Here is a 26,604-nt window from a genome sequence, read left to right as displayed (position 1 = left end):
AACTGAATGCCAGCAGAGCACAGCTGGCTCTGGGCCCAGCTGGATATAGAAGGGGCAAGAGAGACAGATCTGTGTGCATGTCTCCTCCATTATCCTCTATTGTATCTGAAGCCCAAGAGAGGAGATGAGAGCATAGTAATTAATCTGAGGCTGGATGGGTCGGCCAATCCTGTCACACTCCCAGTGCTGGGGGGCATTTCCATTTCCCTTTTATTTTGACAAGCATATTTATCAGCAGAGGTAAGCAGCATTATTAAAAGCAGCTGCTGGTGCTAGCATTACCAACCCCTTCCCCTACACACTCGGTCTCAAGTGGCAGTCTCTCCCAAAAAAACAAGGGGGCCCTGCCCAGCTACTCAGATGTAATTATCCCTTTGCTCTTTTCAAATACCTGAACACACAGACACACATGCACATGTGCATGGATATGCACATGCATGCAACATGCATATGCCCACACATACACATGCATGCACTAATATGCCTATCAAAGGTGCCTGCATGGACCAGAGGTCCCACTTTTCCCACTGCACCCTGCAGCTGCTCCTACTCTGATTTAGTTAGACACTTTGGGGTCCAATCTTCACCACAGAAAGAAAGTATTTATAATACTGACCTTCAAGACTCTGGAAGACAAAATATATAAAGAAATCATACAACTCAACAACTCCAAGCCAAGTAATCTAATTTAAAAAGCAGAAGACATGAACAGACATTTCTCCAAAGAAGACATCCAGATGAAAAGATGCTCAAAATCACTCATCTTCAAGGAAATGCAAATCAAAACTATAAGGTTATGTCACCTCACAGCTGTCAGAATAACTAAAATCAACAATACAAGAAACAATGTGTGTTGTCAAGGAAGTGGAGAAAAAGGAATACTCATGCACTATTGGTGGGAATGAAAACTGGTGCAGTCACTCCGGAGAACAGTATGGAGGGTCCTCAAAAAGTTAAAAATAGAACTACCCTTCAACCCAGGAATCTAACTACAGGGTATTTACCCCAACAATACAACAACACTAATTCAAAGGAATACATGCACCTCTATGTTGATAGCAGGATTATATACAATAGCCAAATTATGGAAGCAGCCCAAGTGCTCTTCAATTGAATGGATGAAGAAGATGTCACATTCACGCCCACACCCCCCCCCTCACACACACTGGAATGTTATGCAGCCCTAAAAAGGGAATGAAATCTTGCTATTTGTAATGATATACTTGGAGCTAGAGAGTATAATGCTAAGTGAAATAAGTCCATCAGAGAAAAACAAATACCGTATGAAATCAAGAAACAAAACAAATCAGGCACACCTGAGTGGCTCAATTGGTTGAGCCTCTGACTTCAGCTCAGGTCATGATCTCATGGTTTGTGAGTTCGAGCCCCACATCAGGCTCACTGCTGTCAGGACAGAGTCAACTTTGGATCCTCTGTCCCTCTCTCTGCTTTTCCCCTGCTCATTGTCTCTATCTTAAAAATGAATAAACATTTAAAAAAAATTAAAAAGAAACAAATGAGCGAAGGAAAAAGAGAGATCTAGAAATGGACTTCTAATTATTTAATTTTTTCTAAATATAATTTATTGTCAAGTTAGCTAACATACAGTGTATACAGTGTGCTCTTGGTTTCAGGATTCCCATTATTCATTGCTTACATACAACACCTGGTGCTCATCCCAACAAATGCCCTCTTCAATGTCCTTCACCCATTTTTCCCTTCCCCTGCCCCCCATCAACGCTCAGTTTGTTCTCTATATTTAAGAGTCTCTTATGATTTGCCTCCCCCTCTGTTTGAAACTTTTTCCCCCTTCCCTTTCCCCGTGGTCTTCTGTTAAATTTCTCAAATTACATATATGAGTGAAAACATGATATTTGTTTTTCTCTGACTGACTTATTTCACTTAGCATAATACCCTCCAGTTCTATCCACATTGTTGCAAATGACAAGATTTTATTCTTTCTCATTGCCAAGTAGCATTCCATTGTATATGTAAACCACATCTTCTTTCTCCATTCATCAGTTGATGGACACTTAGCTATTGTTGATAGCGTAGCTATAACCATTGGGGTACTTGTGCCCCTTTGAATCAGCACTTTTGTATAAATTCCTAGAAGTGCTATTGCTGAATCGTAGAGTAGTTCTATTTTTAATTTTTGGGGGAAGCTCCATACTGTTTTCCAGAGAGGCTGCACCAGTTTGGCTTCCCACCAATAGTGAAAGAGGGTTCCAATTTCTCCACATCCTTGCCATCATCTGTTATTTCCTGAGTTGTTAATTTTAGCCATTCTGATCAGTGTGAAGTGGTATTCCAATGTGGTTTTGATTTGTATTTCCCTGATGATGAATCATATTGAGCATATTTTCACGTCTCTGTTGGTCATTTGGATGTCTTCTTTGGAGAAGTGTCTATTCATGTCTTCTTTCTTCTTCACTGGATTATTTGTCTTTTGGGTGCTGAGTTTGGTAAGTTCTTTATACATTTTGGATACCAACCCTTTATCTGATATGTCATTTGCAAATATCTTCTCCCATTCCACCAGTTGCTATTTAGTTTTGTTGATTGTTTCCTTTGCTATGAAGAAACTTTTTATCTTGATGAGGTCCCAATAGTTCATTTTTGCTTTTATTTCCCTTGCCTTTGGAGATGTGTCGAATAAGAAGTTGCTGCAGTTGAAGTGAAAGAGGTTTTTGCCTGCTTTCTCCCCAAGGATTTTGATGGTTTCCTGTCTCACATTTGGGTCTTTCATCCATTATGAGTTTATTTTTGTGTATAGTTTAGGAAAGTGGTCCAGTTTAGGGGTGCCTGGGTGGCTCAGTTTGTTGAGTGTCCGACTTTGGCTCAGGTCATGATCTCGTGGTCTGTGACTCCAAACCCCGCATTGGGCTCTGTGCTGACAGCTCAGAGCCTGGAGCCTGCTTTGGATTCTGTGTCTCCCTCTCTCTCTGCCCCTCCCCTACTCATGCTCTGTTTCTCTCTGTCAAAAATAAATAAAAACATTAAAAATTTTTTTCAATAAAAAAAAATTGGTCCAGTTTCATTCTTCTGCATGTTTCTGTCCAGTTCTCCCAGCACCATTTGCTAAAGAGACTGTCTTGTTTTCCATTGGATATTCTTTTCTGCTTTGTCAAAGATTAGTTGGCCATACATTTATGTGTCCAATTCTGGATTATTTATTCTATTCCATTGGTCTATGTGTCTGTTTCCATGTCAAGACTATACTGTCTTGATGATTACAGCTTTGTAGTACAGGTTAAAGTCTGGGATTGTGATGTCTCCAGCTTTGGTTTTCTTTTTCAACGCTAATGTGGCTATTTGGGGTCTTTTGTGGTTCCATACAAATTTTAGGATTGTTTGTTCTAGCTCTGAAAAGAATGCCAGTGCAATGTTGATTGGGATTGCACTGAATGTGTAGATTGCTTTGTGTAGTATTGATATTTTAACAATATTTGTTTTTCCAATCCATAAGGATGGAATATTTTTCCATTTCCTTGTGTCTTCCTCAATTTATTTCATAAATTTTCTATAGTTTTCAGCATACAGATCTTTTACATCTTTGATTAGGTTTATTCCTAGGCATTTTATGGTTCTTGGTGCAATTGTAAATGGGATCAATTTCTTGATTTCTCTTTCTGTTGCTTCATTACTGATGTATAGAAATGCAAGCAATTTCTAAGGGAATTCTAGCAGACATTTAAAGCAGAGTTAATACCTATTCTCAAGCTGTTCCAAAAAAAAGAAATGGAAGGAAAGCTTCCTGACTCATTCTATGAAGCCAGCATTACCTTAATTCCCAAACCAGATAAAGACCCCACTAAAAACATAATTACAGGCCAATATCCCTGATGAACATGGATGCAAAAATTCTCAACAAGATACTAGTAAATGAAATTCAATAGTATATTAAAAGAATTATTCACCATGATCAAGTGGGATTCATTCCTGGGCTGCAGGATTTGCAAATCAATCAATGTGATGCATCACATTAATAGAAGAAAGGATAAGAACCATATGATCCTGTCCATAGATGCAGGAAAAACATTTGGCCAAAATACAGCATCCTTTCTTAATAAAAAAAACCCTCAAGAAAGCTGGGATACAAGGAATATTCCTTAACATCATAAAAGCCATATATAAAAGGCCCACAGCTAATATCATCCTCAATGGGTAAAACTGACAGCTTTCCCCCTCAGATTAGGAACACAACTGGGATGTCAACTCTCCCCACTGTTGTTTAACATAGTGTTGGAAGTCCTAAGCTCAGCAATCAGACAACAAAATGAAATAAAAGGCATCCAAATTGGCAAAGAAGAAGTCAAACTTTCACTTTTCACAGATGACATGATACTCTATATGGAAAATCTGAAATACTCCACCAAAAAGCTGCTAGAACTGATACATGAATTCAGCAAACTTGCAGTATATAAAAACAGACTCTTAACTGTAGAGAACAAACTGATGGTTACCAGAGGCGGGGGATGGGTGAAATAGGTGAAGGAGATAAAGGAGTGCATTTGTCATGATGAGTACGGGTGATGTATGGAAGTGTTGAATTACTATATTGTACACCTGAAACGAATATAACACTGAATGTTAACTATACTGGCATAAAAAAAAAAGACTCTAGAAGACAAATTGCCCATGATAAATTACATGGCTATTTAAGTTTAGAAGGGCTCTGAACTCCTTCTGTCAAGGAGAGAATAAACTGAATTCTCTAATTCATATGATGGAAAGAGGGAAATCTAACAAGGAGAATAAGCAGCGAAATCATTATGGCAAAGGTGCTAGCCAATCATGGGGCATTGCTTCCATAACTGTGTACAGTTTATATCAAAGCATTGACTGTACCACCACTGCTAAATTGGCCACCACCAGTTCATTATGCAATAGTTTCTCACTTGTGCTGGACCAGGTATGTGCTGGGTCTAGTTCCTACAAACTTGCCTCAAAGAATCTTGTCCTAAGGTTGCCCATGGCCTCATGGGGCTGGTGCATGTGCATATACATAGTTGCACCCATGGTAACTGGGATAATGCAAAAGAGGTGATGCCTTTGGGTGCACAGGTCTCACCTGTGAAGTACAGAGCCAAGCCTTTTAACATTCACCTTTGTTAAATAAAGATGGGAAACACTCAGAGAGTAATGTATAGTCCAGACCAGGAAACACAACTCATTTCCATTAACTGTCAAGTGGAAGCTGAGCAGAGAGCTAGAAGACTGAGCTTATAATTCAAAAGCCAAGAGGTAATCAGACTGGTGTTCAAATGATGTGACAGTGTAGCAGTCATACTGGAGAAAACACTGACAGTACCACGATCCAAAGGGCGGAGGGGGGATAGACAATCAGTGCTCACTGACACTTTTATGGCAAGAGCGGTACAAATTATTTCCATCCTACTTAGAGGTGGCATTCGTGATATCTTGGTTCAGAGAAGGTGGGACATTATCATCACTGCTCTTAAACCCAGCCTCTTTAGCATGACGATTTCAAAATGAAATTAGGTTCAGGGTCTAAAGCCATTGAAATGGAATTCTCTTTCTCTTCACCCCAGTACTTCTGTCCAGGCCAAATCATATTAAAATAAATAGCAGGAAACTATGAATGATAGAAATGCAGGCACACACACACACACACACACACACACTTGGACAAAGGGAATTAGGAATTGCGACCAATATTTATTTAACACATATTGAAGTGTCTGCAAGTGCTAATGATGTTCTGTGCACATGAAAACATTAGTGAACAAAACCAGATTCTGTAACCCCATTGAGCTTATATCTTAGCCATCAGAAACAAGCAATGGAGACATAATGAACAAGTGAATTATCTAGAAAATGGCAGGGAGCAGAGTGGAGCTGGGGCAGAGCATAAGAAGCAGGGTAGTTGCAGAGTTCAGTGAAATGGTCAGGTTTTACCTCATTGAGAAGGTGGCATTTAAGCAAAGACCTGAAGTAGGTGAAGGAGTGGTGAGCCAGGCTAATAAATGGAGGCGGGGGGAGTGTTATGGGCAGGAATAGCTCATGCCAAGGCCTTAGGCAGGGAGCATGACTGCATGTGTCAGAGAGCACAGAGGCCAGTGCAACCACGACAAACTGAGCAAAAAGAAGGCATAGGAGCCAGAGTAAAGAATCCACCGGACCCAAATCATCAGGCTATAGGCCATGGCAAGGACTTTGTCTCTTATTCTGAATAAAATGGAGGCACTGAAGTTGTTGGCAAAGGAGTAATTCTGGTGATCTAAACTTTAAAAAGGTTTCTTGGTCCAGGAAGATGGCGGCGTAGGAGGACGCTGGGCTCACCGCGTGTCCTGCTGATCACTTAGATTCCACCTACACCTGCCTAAAGAACACAGAAAACCACCAGAGGATTAGCAGAACGGAGTCTCCGGAGTCAAGCGCAGACCAGAGGCCCACGGAAGAGGGTAGGAAGGGCGGCGAGGCGGTGCGCGCTCCACGGACTGGCGGGAGGCAGCCGGGGCGGAGGGGCGGCTCGCCGGCCAAGCAGAGCCCCCGAGTCTGGCTGGCAAAAGTGGAGGGGCCTGACGGACTGTGTTCCAACAGCAAGCGCGACTTAGCGTCTGGGAGGTCAGAAGTTAACAGCTCTGCTCGGAAAGCGGGAAGGCTGGAGGACAAAGGGAGGGAGAGCTGCTGAACCCCCTGACGACAGAGCTCAGTTTGGTGGGGAACAAAGGCGCTCGCCAGCGCCATCTCCCCTGCCCATCCCCCAGCCAAAATCCCTAAGGGAACCAGTTCCTGCCAGGGAACTTGCTCGAGCAGCGCAAACACCCAACTCTGTGCTTCTGCGGAGCCAAACCTCCGGCAGCGGATCTGACTCCCTCCCGCTGCCACAGGGCCCCTCCTGAAGTGGATCACCTAAGGAGAAGAGAGCTAAGCCTGCCCCTCCAGCCCCCGTGCACCTTGCCTACCCACCCCAGCTAATACGCCAGATCCCCAGCACCACAAGCCTGGCAGTGTGCAAGTAGCCCAGACGGGCCACGCCACCCCACAGTGAATCCCACCCCTAGGAGAGTGGAAGAGAAGGCACACACCAGTCTGACTGTGTCCCCAGCAGTGGGCTGGGGGCAGACATCAGGTCGGACTGCGGCCCCGCCCACCAACTCCAGTTATACACCACAGCACAGGGGAAGTGCCCTGCAGGTCCTCACCACTCCAGGAACTATCCAAAATGACCAAACGGAAGAATTCCCCTCAGAAGAATCTCCAGGAAATAACAACAGCTAATGAACTGATCAAAAAGGATTTAAATAATATAACAGAAAGTGAATTTAGAATAATAGTCATAAAATTAATCGCTGGGCTTGAAAACAGTATACAGGACAGCAGAGAATCTCTTGCCACAGAGATCAAGGGACTAAGGAACAGTCACGAGGAGTTGAAAAACGCTTTAAACGAAATGCAAAACAAAATGGAAACCACGACGGCTCGGCTTGAAGAGTCAGAGGAGAGAATAGGTGAACTAGAAGATAAAGTTATGGAGAAAGAGGAAGATGAAAGAAAGAGAGATAAAAAAATTCAGGAGTATGAGGGGAAAATTAGAGAACTAAGTGATACACTAAAAAGAAATAATATACGCATAATTGGTATCCCAGAGGAGGAAGAGAGAGGGAAAGGTGCTGAAGGGGTACTTGAAGAAATTATAGCTGAGAACTTCCCTGAGCTGGGGAAGGAAAAAGGCATTGAAATCCAAGAGGCACAGAGAACTCCCTTCAGACGTAACTTGAATCGATCTTCTGCACGACATATCATAGTGAAACTGGCAAAATACAAGGATAAAGAGAAAATTCTGAAAGCAGCAAGGGATAAACGTGCCCTCACATATAAAGGGAGACCTATAAGACTCGTGACTGATCTCTCCTTTGAAACTTGGCAGGCCAGAAAGGCTTGGTACGATATCTACAGTGTGCTAAACAGAAAAAATATGCAGCCGAGAATCCTTTATCCAGCAAGTCTGTCATTTAGAATAGAAGGAGAGATAAAGGTCTTCCCAAACAAACAAAAACTGAAGGAATTTGTCACCACGAAACCAGCCCTACAAGAGATCCTAAGGGGGATCCTGTGAGGCAAAGTACCAGAGACATCACTACAAGCATAAAACGTACAGACATCACAATGACTCTAAACCCGTATCTTTCTATAATAACACTGAATGTAAATGGATTAAATGCGCCAACTAAAAGACATAGGGTATCAGAATGGATAAAAAAACAAGACCCATCTATTTGCTGTCTACAAGAGACTCATTTTAGATCTGAGGACACCTTTAGATTGAGAGTGAGGGGATGGAGAACTATTTATCATGCTACTGGAAGCCAAAAGAAAGCTGGAGTAGCCATACTTATATCAGACAAACTAGACTTTAAATTAAAGGCTGTAACAAGAGATGAAGAAGGGCATTATATAATAATCACAGGGTCTATCCATCAGGAAGAGCTAACTATTATAAATGTCTATGCGCCAAATACCGGAGCCCCCAGATATATAAAACAATTACTCATAAACATAAGCAACCTTATGGATAAGAATGTGATCATTGCAGGGGACTTTAACACCCCACTTACAGAAATGGATAGATCATCTAGACACACAGTCAATAAAGAAACAAGGGCCCTGAATGATACATTGGCTCAGATGGACTTGACAGATATATTTAGAACTCTGCATTCCAAAGCAACAGAATATACTTTCTTCTCGAGTGCACATGGAACATTCTCCAAGATAGATCATATACTGGGTCACAAAACAGCCCTTCACAAGTTTACAAGAATTGAAATTATACCATGCATACTTTCAGACCACAATGCTATGAAGCTTGAAATCAACCACAGGAAAAAGTCTGGAAAACCTCCAAAAGCATGGAGGTTAAAGAACACGCTACTAACGAATGACTGGGTCAACCAGGCAATTAGAGAAGAAATTAAAAAATATATGGAAACAAACGAAAATGAAAATACAACAATCCAAACGCTTTGGGACGCAGCGAAGGCAGCCCTGAGAGGAAAATACATTGCAATCCAGGCCTATCTCAAGAAACAAGAAAAATCCCAAATACAAAATCTAACAGCACACCTAAAGGAAATAGAAGGAGAACAGCAAAGGCAGCCTAAACCCAGCAGAAGAAGAGAAATCATAAAGATCAGAGCAGAAATAAACAATATAGAATCTAAAAAAACTGTAGAGCAGATCAACGAAACCAAGAGTTGGTTTTTTGAAAAAATAAACAAAATTGACAAACCTCTAGCCAGGCTTCTCAAAAAGAAAAGGGAGATGACCCAAATAGATAAAATCATGAATGAAAATGGAATTATTACAACCAATCCCTCAGAGATACAAACAATTATCAGGGAATACTATGAAAAATTATATGCCAACAAATTGGACAACCTGGAAGAAATGGACAAATTCCTAAACACCCACACTCTTCCAAAACTCAATCAGGAGGAAATAGAAAGCTTGAACAGACCCATAACCAGCGAAGAAATTGAATCGGTTATCAAAAATCTCCCAACAAATAAGAGTCCAGGACCAGATGGCTTCCCAGGGGAGTTCTACCAGACGTTTAAAGCAGAGATAATACCTATCCTCCTCAAGCTATTCCAAGAAATAGAAAGGGAAGGAAAACTTCCAGACTCATTCTATGAAGCCAGTATTACTTTGATTCCTAAACCAGACAGAGACCCAGTAAAAAAAGAGAACTACAGGCCAATATCTCTGATGAATATGGATGCAAAAATTCTCAATAAGATACTAGCAAATCGAATTCAACAGCATCTAAAAAGAATTATTCATCATGATCAAGTGGGATTCATTCCTGGGATGCAGGGCTGGTTCAACATTCGCAAATCGATCAACGTGATACATCACATTAACAAAAAAAAAGAGAAGAACCATATGATCTTGTCAATCGATGCAGAAAAGGCCTTTGACAAAATCCAGCACCCTTTCTTAATAAAAACCCTTGAGAAAGTCGGGATAGAAGGAACATACTTAAAGATCATAAAGGCCATTTATGAAAAGCCCACAGCTAACAGCATCCTCAACGGGGAAAAACTGAGAGCTTTTTCCCTGAGATCAGGAACACGACAGGGATGCCCACTGTCACCGCTGTTGTTTAATATAGTGCTGGAAGTTCTAGCATCAGCAATCAGAGAACAAAAGGAAATCAAAGGCATCAAAATTGGCAAAGATGAGGTCAAGCTTTCGCTTTTTGCAGATGACATGATATTATACATGGAAAATCCGATAGACTCCACCAAAAGTCTGCTAGAACTGATATATGAATTCAGCAAAGTTGCAGGATACAAAATCAATGTGCAGAAATCAGTTGCATTCTTATACACTAACAATGAAGCAACAGAAAGACAAATGAAGAAACTGATCCCATTCACAATTGCACCAAGAAGCATAAAATACCTAGGAATAAATCTAACCAAAGATGTAAAAGATCTGTATGCTGAAAACTATAGAAAGCTTATGCAGGTAATTGAAGAAGATATAAAGAAATGGAAAGACATTCCCTGCTCATGGATTGGAAGAATAAATATTGTCAAAATGTCAATACTACCCAAAGCTATCTACACATTCAATGCAATCCCAATCAAAATTGCACCAGCATTCTTCTCGAAGCTACAACAAGCAATCCTGAAATTCATATGGAACCACAAAAGGCCCCGAATAGCCAAAGTAATTTTGAAGAAGAAGACCAAAGAAGGAGGCATCACAATCCCAGACTTTAGCCTCTACTACAAAGCTGTCATCATCAAGACAGCATGGTATTGGCATAAAAACAGACACATAGACCAATGGAATAGAATAGAAACCCCAGAACTAGACCCACAAACGTATGGCCAACTCATCTTTGACAAAGCAGGAAAGAACATCCAATGGAAAAAAGACAGTCTCTTTAACAAATGGTGCTGGGAGAACTGGACAGCAACATGCAGAAGGTTGAAACTAGACCACTTTCTCACACCATTCACAAAAAGAAACTCAAAATGGATAAAGGACCTGAATGTGAGACAGGAAACCATCAAAACCTTAGAGGAGAAAGCAGGAAAAGACCTCTCTGACCTCAGCCGTAGCAATCTCTTACTCGGCACATCCCCAAAGGCAAGGGAATTAAAAGCAAAAGTGAATTACTGGGACCTTATGAAGATAAAAAGCTTCTGCACAGCAAAGGAAACAACCAACAAAACTAAAAGGCAACCAACGGAATGGGAAAAGATATTTGCAAATGACACATCGGACAAAGGGCTAGTATCCAAAATCTATAAAGAGCTCATCAAACTCCACACCCGAAAAACAAATAACCCAGTGAAGAAATGGGCAGAAAACATGAATAGACACTTCTCTAAAGAAGACATCCGGATGGCCAACAGGCACATGAAAAGATGTTCAACGTCGCTCCTTATCAGGGAAATACAAATCAAAACCACACTCAGATATCACCTCATGCCAGTCAGAGTGGCCAAAATGAAGAAATCAGGAGACTATAGATGCTGGAGAGGATGTGGAGAAACAGGAACCCTCTTGCACTGTTGGTGGGAATGCAAATTGGTGCAGCCGCTCTGGAAAGCAGTGTGGAGATTCCTCAGAAAATTAAAAATAGACCTACCCTATGACCCAGCAATAACACTGCTAGGAATTTATCCAAGGGATACAGGAGTACTGATGCATAGGGGCACTTGTACCCCAATGTTTATAGCAGCACTCTCAACAATAGCCAAATTATGGAAAGAGCCTAAATGTCCATCAACTGATGAATGGATAAAGAAATTGTGGTTTATATACACAATGGAATACTACGTGGCAATGAGAAAGAATGAAATATGGCCTTTTGTAGCAACATGGATGGAACTGGAGAGTGTGATGCTAAGTGAAATTAGCCATACAGAGAAAGACAGATACCATATGGTTTCACTCTTATGTGGATCCTGAGAAACATAACAGAAACCCATGGGGGAGGGGAAGGAAAAAAAAAAAAAAAAAAAAAAAAGAGGTTAGAGTGGGAGAGAGCCAAAGCATAAGAGACTGTTAAAAACTGAGAACAAACTGAGGGTTGATGGGGGGTGGGAGGGAGGGCAGGGTGGGTGATGGGTATTGAGGAGGGCACCTTTTGGGATGAGCACTGGGCGTTGTATGGAAACCAATTTGACAGTAAATTTCATATATTAAAAAATAAAAAAAAATATTAAAAAAAAATAAATAAATAAATAAAAAGGTTTCTTATTCCAATTGCCATGTTGAGAAGAGATTATGAGGGAACATGGAGAGAGGCAAGGAAACCAGTTAGGAAGACACTAGATGACTGGAAAAGAATTCTACTTCAGCCATGATGAGCTGGAGATGTCCCTTAGACATCTAAGTAGAAATGTGGTATAGGCAGTTGGTTGTATGAGTCTTGAGTTTGGAAGAAGAGTCTGAGTTAAAGATATACATGAGGGAGTGGTATCACAGCCTAGGGATGGTGTAGAAAGAAGCAGAACAGTATAGGATCACCAAAGGGAGAGTATTGGTAAAGAAGAGAGAGGATAAAGGATTGAAATGGAGGCATTCCACTAACAAGGTCATGGACAAGAGGAGAAACCAGAAAGGTGACTGAAAACAAAACAAAACAAAAAACAAACAAACAAAAAAAAACCCAAATAAATGTGGTATCCTGAGAGCCATGGCAGAAAACGTCACAAAGAGAAAAGAGTACCCATGAAGTCAATGCTGCTTGTGGGTCAGTGGCATGAGAACTGAGAATTGACCTTTGGCTTTAGCAACATGGAGGTCACAATTACCTTGATGGGAGCATTTTTAGGTTCATATCAGCGGCTAAAGCCTGATTAGAGCGGGATCAAGAAAAAAATGGGGAGAGATGGATTAGTGACAGTGAGTGAGGTTTTTCATTGAGTTTTGCTTCAAATGGGGAACAAAGAAGTGATACAGAAACTGGGAGAGGAAGCAGGATCATGAGTTCCTCTAAGATAAAGGAAACAATGACGCATTCATTGAGTAATGAGAATATTCCAATGGAAAGCCAATGATGTGGGAGAGAGAAAGTAGAACCACCACAACAAAGTCCTTTGAAATGAGAAGGCTGAGGCCATGTTCACAGAGGGAAAGGTAGGTTAGTGAAGGGAGTGTGGTCATCTTTGGGAGAGGCCAGAGGCAGAGTGAGTGCAGGGGAGTGTGGGTCAGTGAAGATGGCAGGGGCTGTCTTTGAAACTTCTCTGGTGGCTTACATTTTTCCAATAAAGTTGTAAGCTAAGAGAGAGTGGATGGTGGTGGAAATATTCATGGTTTGAAGAGAAGGCTGGGCATGGTCATTTAGAGATTGGATTAGAGACAGACAATGTGCTTGTCAGGCAGCATGAAAGGTCCACAGGGGTCCATGGCCATGAATTTAAGACAGAGCTGCCGCCATGATGGGTGTTTCTATGCAGGCATGGTCATCTGCAGAAGCAGACAAGAAGTTGGCAGAGATCTGGATTTTACCAGCACTGTGATTTGTTGAAATAGAAGAAGAAAAGAGCAGGGTGATGTCAATAGTGATTGAGCATGAGGTCTGAGCTGAGTAAGGAGGGGTGTGAGAAAGAGGGGAAATGAGGATTTCTGCTGCTGGCCAAGATTTACCCTCCCATCTTAAACAACTAAAAAATTGGACCTCCTCCCTTCCAATAGATATAGATATAGATGATATAGATATAGATGATAGATAGATATAGATATAGATATAGATATAGATATATTCTCAAACAATGGTGTTTAGACACTGGAAAACAGGCAGCACTGGCAAGAATCTCTGAGAAATGAGAAACAAACAGATTGCATCTATAATTGCCCAGCTTACTGCCTGGATAGAGTCCAGGTGGCAGCACAGAAAAGGGGGCCCTAGAAGAGCCTGGCATCTTCCCGGAGATGAGGAGATGGTACAGGGTGTCTGGGGAGCCCACAGCAGCTGGAGTCGCAGAGAAGAGCCCCAGAGAGGATTGCTGCTGAGAGAGGGAACTCTAGAGAGCTGCAGAGGGTCCCCTTAGGTCTTTAGCTGAGTGTACTTGAGCATGAGGAGAGCACCCCAGAATAGAAAGCCTCATAACACACAGGGCACCACTCAAGGGCTCGGAAGGGTGTTGCCTCAATAGTGGGGCAAAATTAGGCTGCTCTGGCCTCACTTAAAAGCAAGATCCTAGGGGATCAAGCTCTCTCCTAACTTAACTTACCTGTATTTGAACAATGCTTAATAAAAGTATAATAATTACCAGAATACTTAGAACCAACAAGGTAAAATAAGGTACCAGCAAGGTGGTAGGATCAATGGAATTAATGTCCCAGTGGGTCTGAAAGATTGCTGGGCTTGGAATTCTAGAGAGACTAAACTGGGAATATAGGGTTTGGTCATCAGAAAGTGGGGTGTTTGAAAATAAGATGATGGAAGGGCTATAGTTATTGCAAATGAAACAATGTCTTGAGCAAACTGTTGAAAGTAAGTGGAGGACAAGACCAGTGTGGGACAGGGGATCAAGAACTGAAAGGCCAAGGTCATCAAAAAGGTAAGAGAAAATAATTATTGGTGTGGATGTGGAGAAAAGCGAACCCCTTTATACTGCTGGTGGGAATGTAAATGGTGCAGCCACTGTGGAAAACAGTATGGAATCTCCTCAAAAAATTAAAAATAGAAATACTATATTATCCAGGAAATCCAGTCTACGGACTTATCTGAAGAAAATTAAATCAGGTTCCGAAGAGATATGTGCACCCCTATGTTCATTGTAGCATTATTCATGATTGACATGGGAAACGCAGAAGTACCCACTGAAGGATGAATGGATAAACACAATGTGCTATATACCTACAATGGCATATTATTCAGCCATGGGAAATAATGAAATCCTGCCATTTGTGGCACTTGGATGGATCCTGATGGTATAAGTGAGCTAAGCAGACACAGAAAGACAGGTACTATATGATTTCACTTATATGTGGAATCTAAAAAAAGCCAAACTCAAAGAAACAGAGAGTTCAGAGGTGGTTATCAGAGGCTGGGGTGTGGCAGAAAAGGGGCACACATGGGCTGAAATTTTCATTTATAACATTAATAGGTGCTGGGAATCTAATGTATAGCATTGTGATTATAGCGAATAATACTGTTATATACTTGAATGTTGCTGACAGAGTGGATCTTAAATGTTCTCACCATAGAAAGAAAATGATAATTATGTGATGGGATGGCGGTGTTAGGTAATGCTGTGGTGGTAATCATGTTGCAAAAATATAAATGTATGAAACCACCACTTTGCATTCCTTGAATTTACATAATGTTACCTGTCAATTACATCTTATAAAACTGGCGGGGAAAAGAACGGAAAGGCCAACTTAAGGAAAGGGTCACATATGAGCACATTGAAATCATCAAGGATTAATGCAGATGTAATATTGGAGACAATGATAGCATGCCAGGATCTTTAATGATCCAGAACAGTGCCCTCCATTATGACAGTCAGCTGTGCATGGCTATTTCCATTTTTATTTTTATATTTAAGTTAATTACCATTAAATAAAGTTTAAAAGTTACTTCCCTAGTTGCGGTAACCACATTTCAAGTGCTAAATAGCCACATGTGGCAGATGGCTACCATATTGCACAATGCAGATCAGGATTATTCTACTATGACAGGAAGTTTGGTTAAACAGCACTGGCCTAAAATGAGGGCAAGTGATCTGAAGGAAGGTGGTAAGGCAGCAGCAGGTGACGGTTCTTGCTTCAGAAATAACGTGGGCAAAGGACTTGGGCTGAAATACTATCAGATCCACCCCCCCTTTCTTCCTGCTGCCTAGCTCTGCCTGCTGCAGCAAAACAAAGCCAGAGGTCAGGTGTGGTCGATCTGGAAATAGCTTTCTTCTTGAATAGCTTGGTGGGATTATCCCAGCCTGAACTTTTCATTTATTTTGAGCTTGAGCCGCCTTAGAATGTGCCATTTTTAATGGAATATTTCCTGGGATTCATATCTTTAAGCATCTCAATTGCTCTGCATTTCTGGTGCACTCTTGAACCAGCACGGCTATTCCCCACTGTTTAGGAGGGAGTGAGCATTTGACAATTCCTGCATTTACTGAGGGGGCTGAGACAATGCTCAAGCTGTGCCGTGGGCACCATGATGACATAGAACCTGCAGAGTAACGTCTCAGGGAAGCTTGTGTCCAAAAAGTGACATAAGGGGATCAAAGATGGAAAACTAACCTGAACTATTTAACTCAAGAGTTTATTTGCTTGAAGACAGAAGATAGGATGGCCTAGAGATTTTTGGAATTACTTTGCGAAGAAAGCATAGACAGAGGTGTTCAGTGAGGAGCTTCAGAATCCCCACCTCCCACTGTGGCCTCCACTGGCGTCCTTCTCCCTGGATCTGGGGTCCACCTTCCATCCGGCCTCTGCTGCAGAGACCTTGGCTCAAGACATTCTGTGAGTTCCTAGGAACCAGAAGTCTCAAAAGGAGAAGTTGAAACTTCCCCCTCCTCCTCAGCTGGCAGCCACATCAGTTCTGTAAATGGAACACCGTGGGAAGTAGGAGCATGTCCTGGGCCAAGCATCAAGGGGCATTACCTATGACCTGGACAGAATGGAACCAGTGAGGGTGGGACCCTGGGCAAGAACAGGGTGATGAGGAGTTGAGGTGTAGGACAGGACATCTGACCCAGGAAATGAGTCTGCAAGCCTCTTCCTTGGCTCCAAGACCAGCATCAAGACTGATCTTACTCTAAGCCAATGAGCTTCTGAGGCACCATTTTGCAGCTCTGGTGCAGGGTGGCCACAGTGCATGGGAAGGGTTGGGAAGAACAGGAAAGCATCTGCATGGCAGCTCAGCCAGCAAAAGAGGGTCATGGAGGTAGGGACCAGGCAGGCTCTCCTTCGGGTCAGAGAGGAAGCCTGGACAAGCTGCAGAAAGGGAGTCAACATGAAAAATATTAAGTCTGGAAGGGGAAATAAAATAGCTTGGCTGAGTTGTGGGCTTCTGTAAGGAACCAGGGTCCCATTGATACTTGTGTGCTCTGTAGGTCATTAGTAACATCAATACCCAAAGCCAAGGGCAGTGGCATCTTCAGAAAAAAAAAAAAAAAATGGGTGTGCCTGGCTGGCTCAGTCAGAAGAACGAGAAACTCTTGATCTTGAGTCGTGAATTCGAGACCCAGGTTGGATGTAGAAATTACCAAAAAATATATAAATAAACATAAAGGGAAAAAAAAAAAAACAAGAAGTCTTTATTCACAGTAGATGAGATATGGAAATAGCCTAAGGGTCCATCAACAGATGAATGCATGAAGAAGATGTAGTATATATACATATATATAATGGAATAGTATTCAACCATGAAGCAAGAAGATCCTGCCACTTGTAACAACACGGTTGAACCTGGAAGCGTTATGCTAAGTGAGGTAAGCCAGGCAGAGAAAGACAAATACCGTATGATCCACTCACATGTAAAATCTATTTTTAAAAAGCTGATCCTGGAGCATCTGGGTGGCTCAGTCAGTTAAGCTGCTGACTCTTGGTTTCAGCTCAGGTCATGATCTCACTGTTTGTGAGTTTGGGACACACATCAGACTCTGTGCTGACAGCGTGGAGCCGGCTTAGGATTCTCTCTCACCCTCTGTCTCTGCCTCTCTCTCTCTCCATCTCTTTCTCAAAATAAATAAACATTAATTTTTTAAAAAAAGCCAATTTCACAGAAACATGGAGTGGAAGGGTGGTTACCAAGGACTGGGGTTTGGGGGAATTGTAGAGAGATGCTTGTCGAAGGTAGAGACTTTCAGTTATAAGATGAATAAGTACAACACTGTGATTTTAGTTAACGATACTGGCTTGTGTACCTGAAGGCTGCTAACAGAATAGAAATGTGCTAAGAGAGTCAATCTCAAGCATTAGCATTTCCACTACAAAGAAAGGAAAAGATAAACTATATGAGATGATGGATGTGGTAATTAACTTGATTATGATAATCATTTCATAATGTATATGTATATCAAAGCATCACATTGTACACGTTAAGTATATGAAATTTTATTTGTCAATTGTAACTCAATAAAGCCTGGGAAAAACCCAAATGGAGGTTGTTCAAAATGTGACTCACTTTCTGCCTAGGCTGCTGTGTACCCTTCTTTCCAAGGACCCGCACCCCGACTCCATCTTTTCTGCATCTTGGGGGTATTTTCACAGTGCTTATCTCAGTGCTGATGATGGGGGTGAGGGAGGCGGTCGGTCAATCTGATCATACCCAGCCATCTCAAATCACAGAGGGCACCGGGGGAGCAGGTCCAGGAAGGACATTGGCCTTCTAGGTGAGCAATTCAGAGATCAGGGAATTCTCGGATAAGATTCTTCATCTTCAAAACAACAAGCACCCAAGGTGCTCTCAGCAGTTGTAGGAGGGATAGGGAAGCCTCTCAACCATAACCGCAGCTAAGGTCGCCGACAGTGCTCCATGCCCCGACATGTGGGTAGGGTACCGGAACACTCCCATCGGTCGGAGTTAGCGGCTGTTCACACAGCGAACTTCTTTATCAGGCCTGACCTGTGGGTCACCAGGGACTCTATCCAACTAAATACCCAGTGGATATGTTGGTACTGGCTTAAGCAAGCTCCAGCGAGCTTTCTGGCCTGGGGGTGTGGGGAGCTGGACCGCCACACAACAGCGTCCTATGCTGCCCTCTGCTGCTCATTGTGCTTAACTGCAGCTGGTGCAGGCAGCTGAACAGCAGGGAGCTTAACAAAAGCATTCCTCATTAAACATTATTTATCTTCAACCTGCTTCTACACAGCTGGCATTGCTTTATTGGCATAGATCACCTAAATGATAATGCCTTACATTAAGCAAACCTCAATGGCACTCCCCAGAAACTGGGGCTTCGGGAGCAACGAGGAGCAAAAGGCAGGAGTACCTTTCACCTGGGCCACGACCTCCTGCCTGGTCAGTGTCCGGTGGAGAGATGGCAGCAGCAGTTTTAACTAATCGTGCTCTATGAAGCTCTTGCTGACATGTTGGTAAGTGTAGGACACATGGTCTGGTCGGCAGCTCGTGCAAATTTATGTGCTAAGAAGTCACGTGGTAGAGTAAGAAAGCAGGTTAGCACTGGTCTGAACAAAGGTCTTCCTCTGCGGCCTTCCAGCTCTCTGTGCGGGGTCTCTAGGCTGATCATGTGGGACTCCAGGAAATCAAAGTTGGGAGCTTGTAATTATCTCTGCCAGTCAGATAACCAGCACTTAAGTCTTGGAGATTTTGTCGGGGTGGTGGGGGAAAGGGGGTCCATCAGTCACTCCATCCCCACCAGCCATCTGGCTGCAAGTTCTGTGCCTATATGAGGGAATGAGCCAAATACGAGACTGCCTGGGCCAGACACCAAGGTTTATCCCAACCCCAAGGTCATATGGCAGTCCTACCATGTGCCAGGCTTCTCTCCCAGGGCTGAGGATAAGACAGTATTTGAAACAGACAAAATGTGAGGCGCTTTAATTTACCATTCACCAGCTCTGCAGGTGGTTCCTGGAAACTCAGAGCTGCTGGACAGCCTGGAAAGTATGTGGTTTAACTGTAGCCCAAAAAGAAAATGACACCCATGTCCAAAGAGCCCCCTAGGGATGGCCTGGGAAAGGTGTCCTTGCCTTCTCACCTGTGCTGTATGCTGGTTTACAAAATCTAGCACGCTTCCTTGTTCCTCCCAGGTGGTGACATGTTACAGTCACAAGAAGGGGCAGCAGAAAGGTAGAAGGCCGGGGACAGCAACCGGACTCACACTTACACGGTGCTAGGCTCCGCAGCCACCGTGGCCAAAGGACAGCCCACAGAATGAGTACGATTTCTCAGGCATGTGGACAGAATTAATCAGACTTCCCTATTTACCAGCTTAGCGCCAAAAGGGTCCACAATAGTTAAAAGAGCTTGTCAGGTTTTCAAAGGCAGCCAATGCCATGTACACATAAGGGGATTATACTTTCTGTTCTAGGCATCATCTCCAGCTGGTAGGGTGAGGTGTTCTGGCTGTTTACTCTCCCAGTACAGAAAGCACCAAACTGCTGGCGGCCCACCTGGGGAAGGATAGAGAGACCCAAAATTAATGCCAGGGCCTCATCACACACCTACCAAGCTTTTGATAGTGAACTGGACAAATAATACATCCCTCACACATTTGCACTATGGTTGGTATGTGTATACAGCTGTGTGTGTGTGTGTGTGTGTGTGTGTGTGTGTGTGTGTTTAATCATCCAAAGTACCACTAAGTTCATATTGTTTTTTTCAATCCCCCCCCCTTTTTTTTACAAGTGGTTACAAAATATAGATGTTTGTTCTCAGATTCATTCCATGGTTTTCCCCTGGGAACCACATTTCTCGGTTTTCTTGCCATTTCGGTTTCTTCCATTTAGGTTTTGCCAAGGGGAACTCTGTCAAGAGATAAGCTAACTGGAAGGGAACAGCTGGGGTATTTCTCCCCTCCTCACAACCTCTGACCTCTGACGTCTGGTAGGGACCAGAACGGCCCCATCTAGGTCCAGTAGCCCCTGGAACACCCCGGCCCTGGTTCTGCTAACACCACTTTGTGCCGTGGCTCCTCCGGCTGTAGTCTGATGAGCAGCTGCCATTGATTTCTGCGATGCTGACTGACCTGTCGGCTACTCCAACACACTGTAATTAGTTCCCTATATTGAATTCCTTCCATGGCCCTCTGGTGTGGGCTGTTTTCCTGACCAAACTTTAATTGATATGACGTATGATAATGGCATACATTTTTGGTCACCAAGAAGGGTTTCCCCTCAGTGGTTGCATACCTCAGAAGCCACTGGTACCTACATCATCCCAGCATCAGACGATGCACACTTTTGGACTCAGGCAGTAATGTTCTCACCCCCGAAACTTAACCTCCCGTCATCAGCTTTATGACCTTAGGCAAGTGTTACCAGTTGAATTGTGTCTCCCTGAAAAAGGTATATTGAAGTCCTAATCAACAGAACATGAGAATGGTTATTTGGAAGTGAGGTGACCACAAAAGTAATTAGTTAAGAGGAGCTCATATTGGAGTAGAGTGGGCCCCTGATCCAAGGTGACTGGTGTCTTTGCTACAAGATGGCCACGAGGTGGCAAGAACAGCATGTGTAAATGAAGGCAGAGACTGGAGCCATGCCTTACAAGCCAAGAGATGCTGATTGATGGAAACCACCAGAAGCCTGGAAAAGGCAAAGACAGACTCTCCCCTACAGGTTTTGGAAGGAGAGTGACCCTGCCGACACCTTGAATTTGGACTTCTGGCCTCCAGAACTGTGAGTCAGTACATTTCTGCTGTTTTGAGGTCCCCCACAGCCGGGGTGCTTGTTACAGCAGCCCCAGGAAGCTCCTACGTCAAGACTCCCACCTGTCTGACCCGGGTTGTCTTCTCACCATCAAGTCAAGGATGGTCCTGCTCTCTGCATTTCCCGGGATTGAAGGGAATTTGACTCTAAAGCAGCACACACGCAAGGTGGGGTTGTAATTCCAAAAGAAGACAGCAAGAGATCCTTGTGCAAGCAGAAGCTGCCCAAGGAAGACCTCACTGCTGGGAGGAGCGAGCAGAGGTCTGATACACACTGCCCAGCACAGGGCTAGGAGCCAGATTGGGGGGGGCGGGCAGGGAAACATGACATAAGAAGGAAGGTAGGGGCACGTGGGTGGCTCAGTTGGTTCAGCGCCAGACTTTGGCTCAGGTCATGATCTCACGGGTTGTGAGTTCAGGCCCCCCATCAGGATCTGTGCTGACAGCACAGAGCCTGCTTGGGATACTCTCCCTCCCTCTCTCTCTGCCTCTCTCCTGCTCATTCCTTCTATCTCTCTCAAAATAAATGAATAAACATATTTTTTTAAAAGGAAGAAGGGCAGAGAGTTGTGCAAACCTTGTGTTTTGAAGATCTCAGTTTTAGACAATACCTGGTCCCCTCCAGGGACTTTGAAGAAGTATTTGGCAGAAGGGTGGAAAAGAGATGGGCCCACCATCAGAGTCTGAATGGCACACATGGCTGGCACTGGGGAGAAGGCCAGACTCAAGGAGGAACTATAGAAGCCTGTTCACAAGCTGGGCAAGACTCTGTAACTGGGTTGCCTGTAACAGGCAGACACCCACCAGAGAGAAAAGAGGCAGCCTTTGACATTCCATGGCTGACTCAGCTTCAAACATGCAGAATACAGTGTGAGGCTGCAGGCCCAGGTCAGCAGGTACAGAGGGATACAGGAGTGGCACCCAGCAGAAATGACCAGTACAGAGGATGTTGGTGACCACATGGGACCAAGCCCCCTGGGGGACTTGTGGAAAGATGTCAGTGTGGGAAGGTCACAGGAAGCAGTGGCCTGTGTGAGCAGGATGGGATCAACAGCAGGTGAAAAGTGTTATCACTGTCAGTCCAACTGAGTTATACCTGCAGGAGTGAGGTGTGAAGAGAGTGTGTGCCCTCAGCTTTCAGAGCCATGGTGAGTCACACAAGAAGGATCAAGAAATACAGAAAATTAGGAAGTTTAGAACTCAACAGATTCTTACGGGATCTTATTTGGGGATGCCTAGAAGTGGATTTGTACATGGGGGACCTGTTAGGAAATGTTCCCAGAGCTCAAAAAGGGGGAGGGCGAGGGGAAGGGAAATGGGGCAAGGAAGGAGCTGAGCCAGGGGTGGTGCTGAGCTGGGTCCCATGAGGGTAGTGTTGGCTCAGGCCCAAAGGAAGCTCTGGAGACAGGGTCATGATGGTCACACCTCCAAGATCCCTTCCACAGAAGCCGGAGGATGTGTGCCTGATGTGCAGTAGAGGATTGAGCTTGCTTGAAGAAAGATTTGGCGCTTTCTCAGCAACTAAAAAGTGACTTTTAGGCCCTGGAATGTCCTGCCTGGTAAAAGTGCCTTTGTTCACCTGGGGTCCTTGGGCCACACCAGACAGTCTATGTGATTTATGGTGGGGGCCTTGGGCCAGAGTATCAGCTTGATCTCTGGGAGGCTGGAGATTAAGGTCAGCCACCTGGGCAATCACCCATGTCTGTGTGACCCACCCCCACTAACACCCAAGGCTCAGGTGAGCCTCCCTTGTCAGCAAATCCTCCATACATCATCACTGGGGGAGTAAGCACCATCCATACAGTGCCACTGGGACAGTCACCTGGGGCTCTCCTGCACCCCTGCACCCCCCTGAGTGATGAAACGTTAACTATGAATATGATGGCTTTTCCGAGTCCTGTGAGCCCTTCTAGCAACTCATTCATGCTTGCACCCAACCATTACAAGGTGAGGGCTATCCCAGCTCCCCAGAAAAGCAAGACCAGCAAAGGAGACACAGGTCCTGGCGTTGAAAGTGGAAACGTCTGGGGGTGGTATGCACAGACTGGTGAAGTATCATTGGGATATTCAGAGCATTGATGGGGCCGCCACTCGCTCCATCAGGGCCTCTGGTTCCCAAGCCTTTGCTCTTCCTAGCATCTGCTCTGGGACATCAAGAATCACTTCAGCTACCTGCTAAGAAGAAATCACTATGCACAAGGGCACCTAACCATCATGCACTGCTACTCATCAGTGATCCGAACGCTCCCCCAGTAGCTAGAAGCAGAACAATCTGCCTGTGACCTGCACATCCAGATCTGATTAGTTGTCTTTAGAGCACTGCTTTCCAGACTGCGGCAAGACGGGAGCCCCTGGGGGCTGGCCAGCTCCCCGTGCTAAGCACACCCCCAAGGTTCTGATTCTCAGCTCTGCATGGGGCCTGAGCTCTGCATTTCTTGCCAGCTCCCGAGTAACACTGCTGCAGAGGTCCAGACATGGACAAACTCTCCAGGGGCCAATTATTTGTGCAGAAGATAGCAAGCAGCGGGGGCCAGGACAGCTAATCACTCACTGTCTACCCACCATTTCCACAGAAATGAATCCTTGCAGGGAGCTAAGAAAATGGGGATTAGGGTCTCTGCTCACTTTGGAGATAATGAATTTGGTGCAGGAGGTTATTTGAGATGTGGTCCCAGCCCAAATGAGGGAGAAGGGAAGTGAGACAGGGAAGGAGAGGAAGGGCATGAGCAGGCTACTAGTGAGCAGGTGGCCACTCTGGGCACGGGCGTCCCAATCCTGTTTGAGAAAGCATGCTGGCCACACCTGGGCATCGTCCCTCCAGAGAGTTGGAGCTATAGCATTTGTCACCCAGTCCTACCCCATCCTACCTCACAACTCACACCTCACACCCAACCCCTTGGTAATGATGCAAGCTCCTATAGCAGTGGGGGAGAAGCCTCAGGGCAGAGAAGAAGAGGGGAGCAGGGGCTGAGGATGGGAAGGTGCCTATTTCCTGGGCACTGTCCCTCCTTGGTGAAGGTGAACTCGGGCAGGCTGATAGGATACAGATTGGATCAACCACCCAACTGACAAGAAGCATGTCATGGCTTTGCAGTGAGATGTTTGTAACCCTTAAAGCATTGACAGGAGGGTAGCTACTGCCATCCAGACAGTGCCTGTCCAGGATGCTAGCCCAGAGAAAGCCATGTGCTAAAAGGCAGAGAAACACTGCCCTCCCTATTTAAACACAGCCCTGGCCCAACTCAAGAGGAGTGTCTGTGAGGATCCTTTCCACTCTCAGTAGGTGAATTCACAAACTCTAACACTTATGTCCCCTTGCCCCAAACTTATCTCCAAAAATGATAAAGAAATCCACCATTTTTGTAACTCATTTGCTTTGAACTTTGTTCTGGGTTTAAACTATTTCAAAACACTCATTTATGTATTCACTCATTCAACTTTTTTTTCCCCCAATGTCTACTCTGTGTCAGTCACGGGGCTAAATGTTGGGAATAGGAAGCTATGTTCTAGTAGGGAGATCATAAATAACTGTACAAACAAGTAAATAAAACCATTACAGATGGTGATACATGATTTGAAAGAAATAAACAAGGCCACCTGAGAGAAAGTTGAGTAACTTGCAGTGGGGGTGGAGTTAAGAGACTGCTACAGACAAGGTTGTCAGTCAAGGCCACTGAGAAGGTAACATTTTATCTGAAATCTCAAGAATGAGAAGGTGCCAGCCACAGAGAGAGCCAAAGCAACGATACAATGCAGGGGGAAAGCAAGTGCAAAGGCCCTGGGGTAAGAAGAAAATAAGCATCTTAGAACATCAAGGAGGCTGGAGAGTCTGAAACCCAGTGAGAGGGACAAGATATGACATATTTAGATGAGAAGGCAGAATCTCCAAGAAAACAGAGACCACACTGGGTATTTCAATTTAATATGGGCATTTTATTACACAAGGGACTGAAGAGCCAGAGGAGTCACACAAGAAACTGTAACAAATCCAGATATTAACAACACCAAGAAGTTGATACCATTCTTCACAGCAGCACAGGAGTGGCCAAGAGAGAATATAGGGCTATCAGAGCCCAAGTTCTCGGCCAGGCGCAACAGGGAGCACAGATAGAGAGACTGCATTTCGTAAGACTTGAAGTCATGGGTGAGAAGTCCACTGCAGGAGATGCCACAGGAAGCAGGAAGAGACAGGGAGACTTGCCCTCCTGCACCAGCCAGTCTCTGCCAGTGCCTCCCATTGGTTGAACTCACCCGAAATGCAAGGGACCCTGGGAAATGCAGTTCCCTACAGTGCAGAGGAGAGGTGGGGAGGGGAGATGTTGCACACGCACCAGACATCTGTCCTTCCTGCTCAAGTCCAGACATTCAGCCCTCAAGGCATGGATGGCCATATTAGGTGTTTAATAAATGTTTATCAGATTATCCACTTTTCACAAAATGGGAAAAACTTGAGCAAATGATATCAGGAACATTAGTCATCCCACCTGACATCAGCATGATTTTCTACATCCTCAGCCAGCCTACCTTGTCGTTTACTATTTACCTAATTAGTCAGAAATGTGTCTGTGTCACTAAAGATGGAGAGCTATAAGCCTCTTGACAACCTTGTCTTAGCCACTCATATACAGACAGACTTAACAGTTAGTCCTCTGCAGTTAAAGGCTGAGAGGAGTCCCCGTAACAACAGGATGAGGGTAGGTTCAAGTCTCCTAGAATCCAGCTCATTAAGTCAGAACTAATTCCATGCGCAACAGAATCCCTCCACATTGAGATGGTGAGCTGACCCATTTTATTCCCACCTGGTTATCCCATGTTTGGAGTCAGTACTGAATGCTTTTGTATTATATATACATTCCACTTCTTTACCCACTTTCCCCCTCCGCCTCTCTGATGGCTTGTGCGCTATAACTAGCTCGGACAGGCTATGGCTTCATTTTCCTACTGTGATCCCCTTTGCGATTTCACAAAGGTTAATTCATTACTTGATAGAAAATGTGAAATTCAACAAAAATATTGCTTTTCTTACTAAGCAAACTAAGCCCAGTCTAGCTGGGGATGTGATGTAACAATGTTAGGTTTCCAAAGCACTAACAATGCGGCCACAGAGAACAAGGAGCTAGAATTGCCTCCGTGACAATATCACAGCTCCCCAACCTGCTGGGTGCTCATCAGCTTCAGCTGAGGTAAGTGAACATCAGGTTTTGAGGACCAGGGTGAGAGTGTGCAAGCTTGGCTGCCCTTTAGTGTGCAGACCAGATAA

This window comes from Panthera leo, chromosome A3 (genome assembly GCF_018350215.1).
Source record: "Panthera leo isolate Ple1 chromosome A3, P.leo_Ple1_pat1.1, whole genome shotgun sequence".
Taxonomy (NCBI): Eukaryota; Metazoa; Chordata; class Mammalia; order Carnivora; family Felidae; genus Panthera; species Panthera leo.
The sequence above is the reverse complement of the archived record's forward strand: the minus strand, read 5'-3'. Positions refer to the sequence as shown.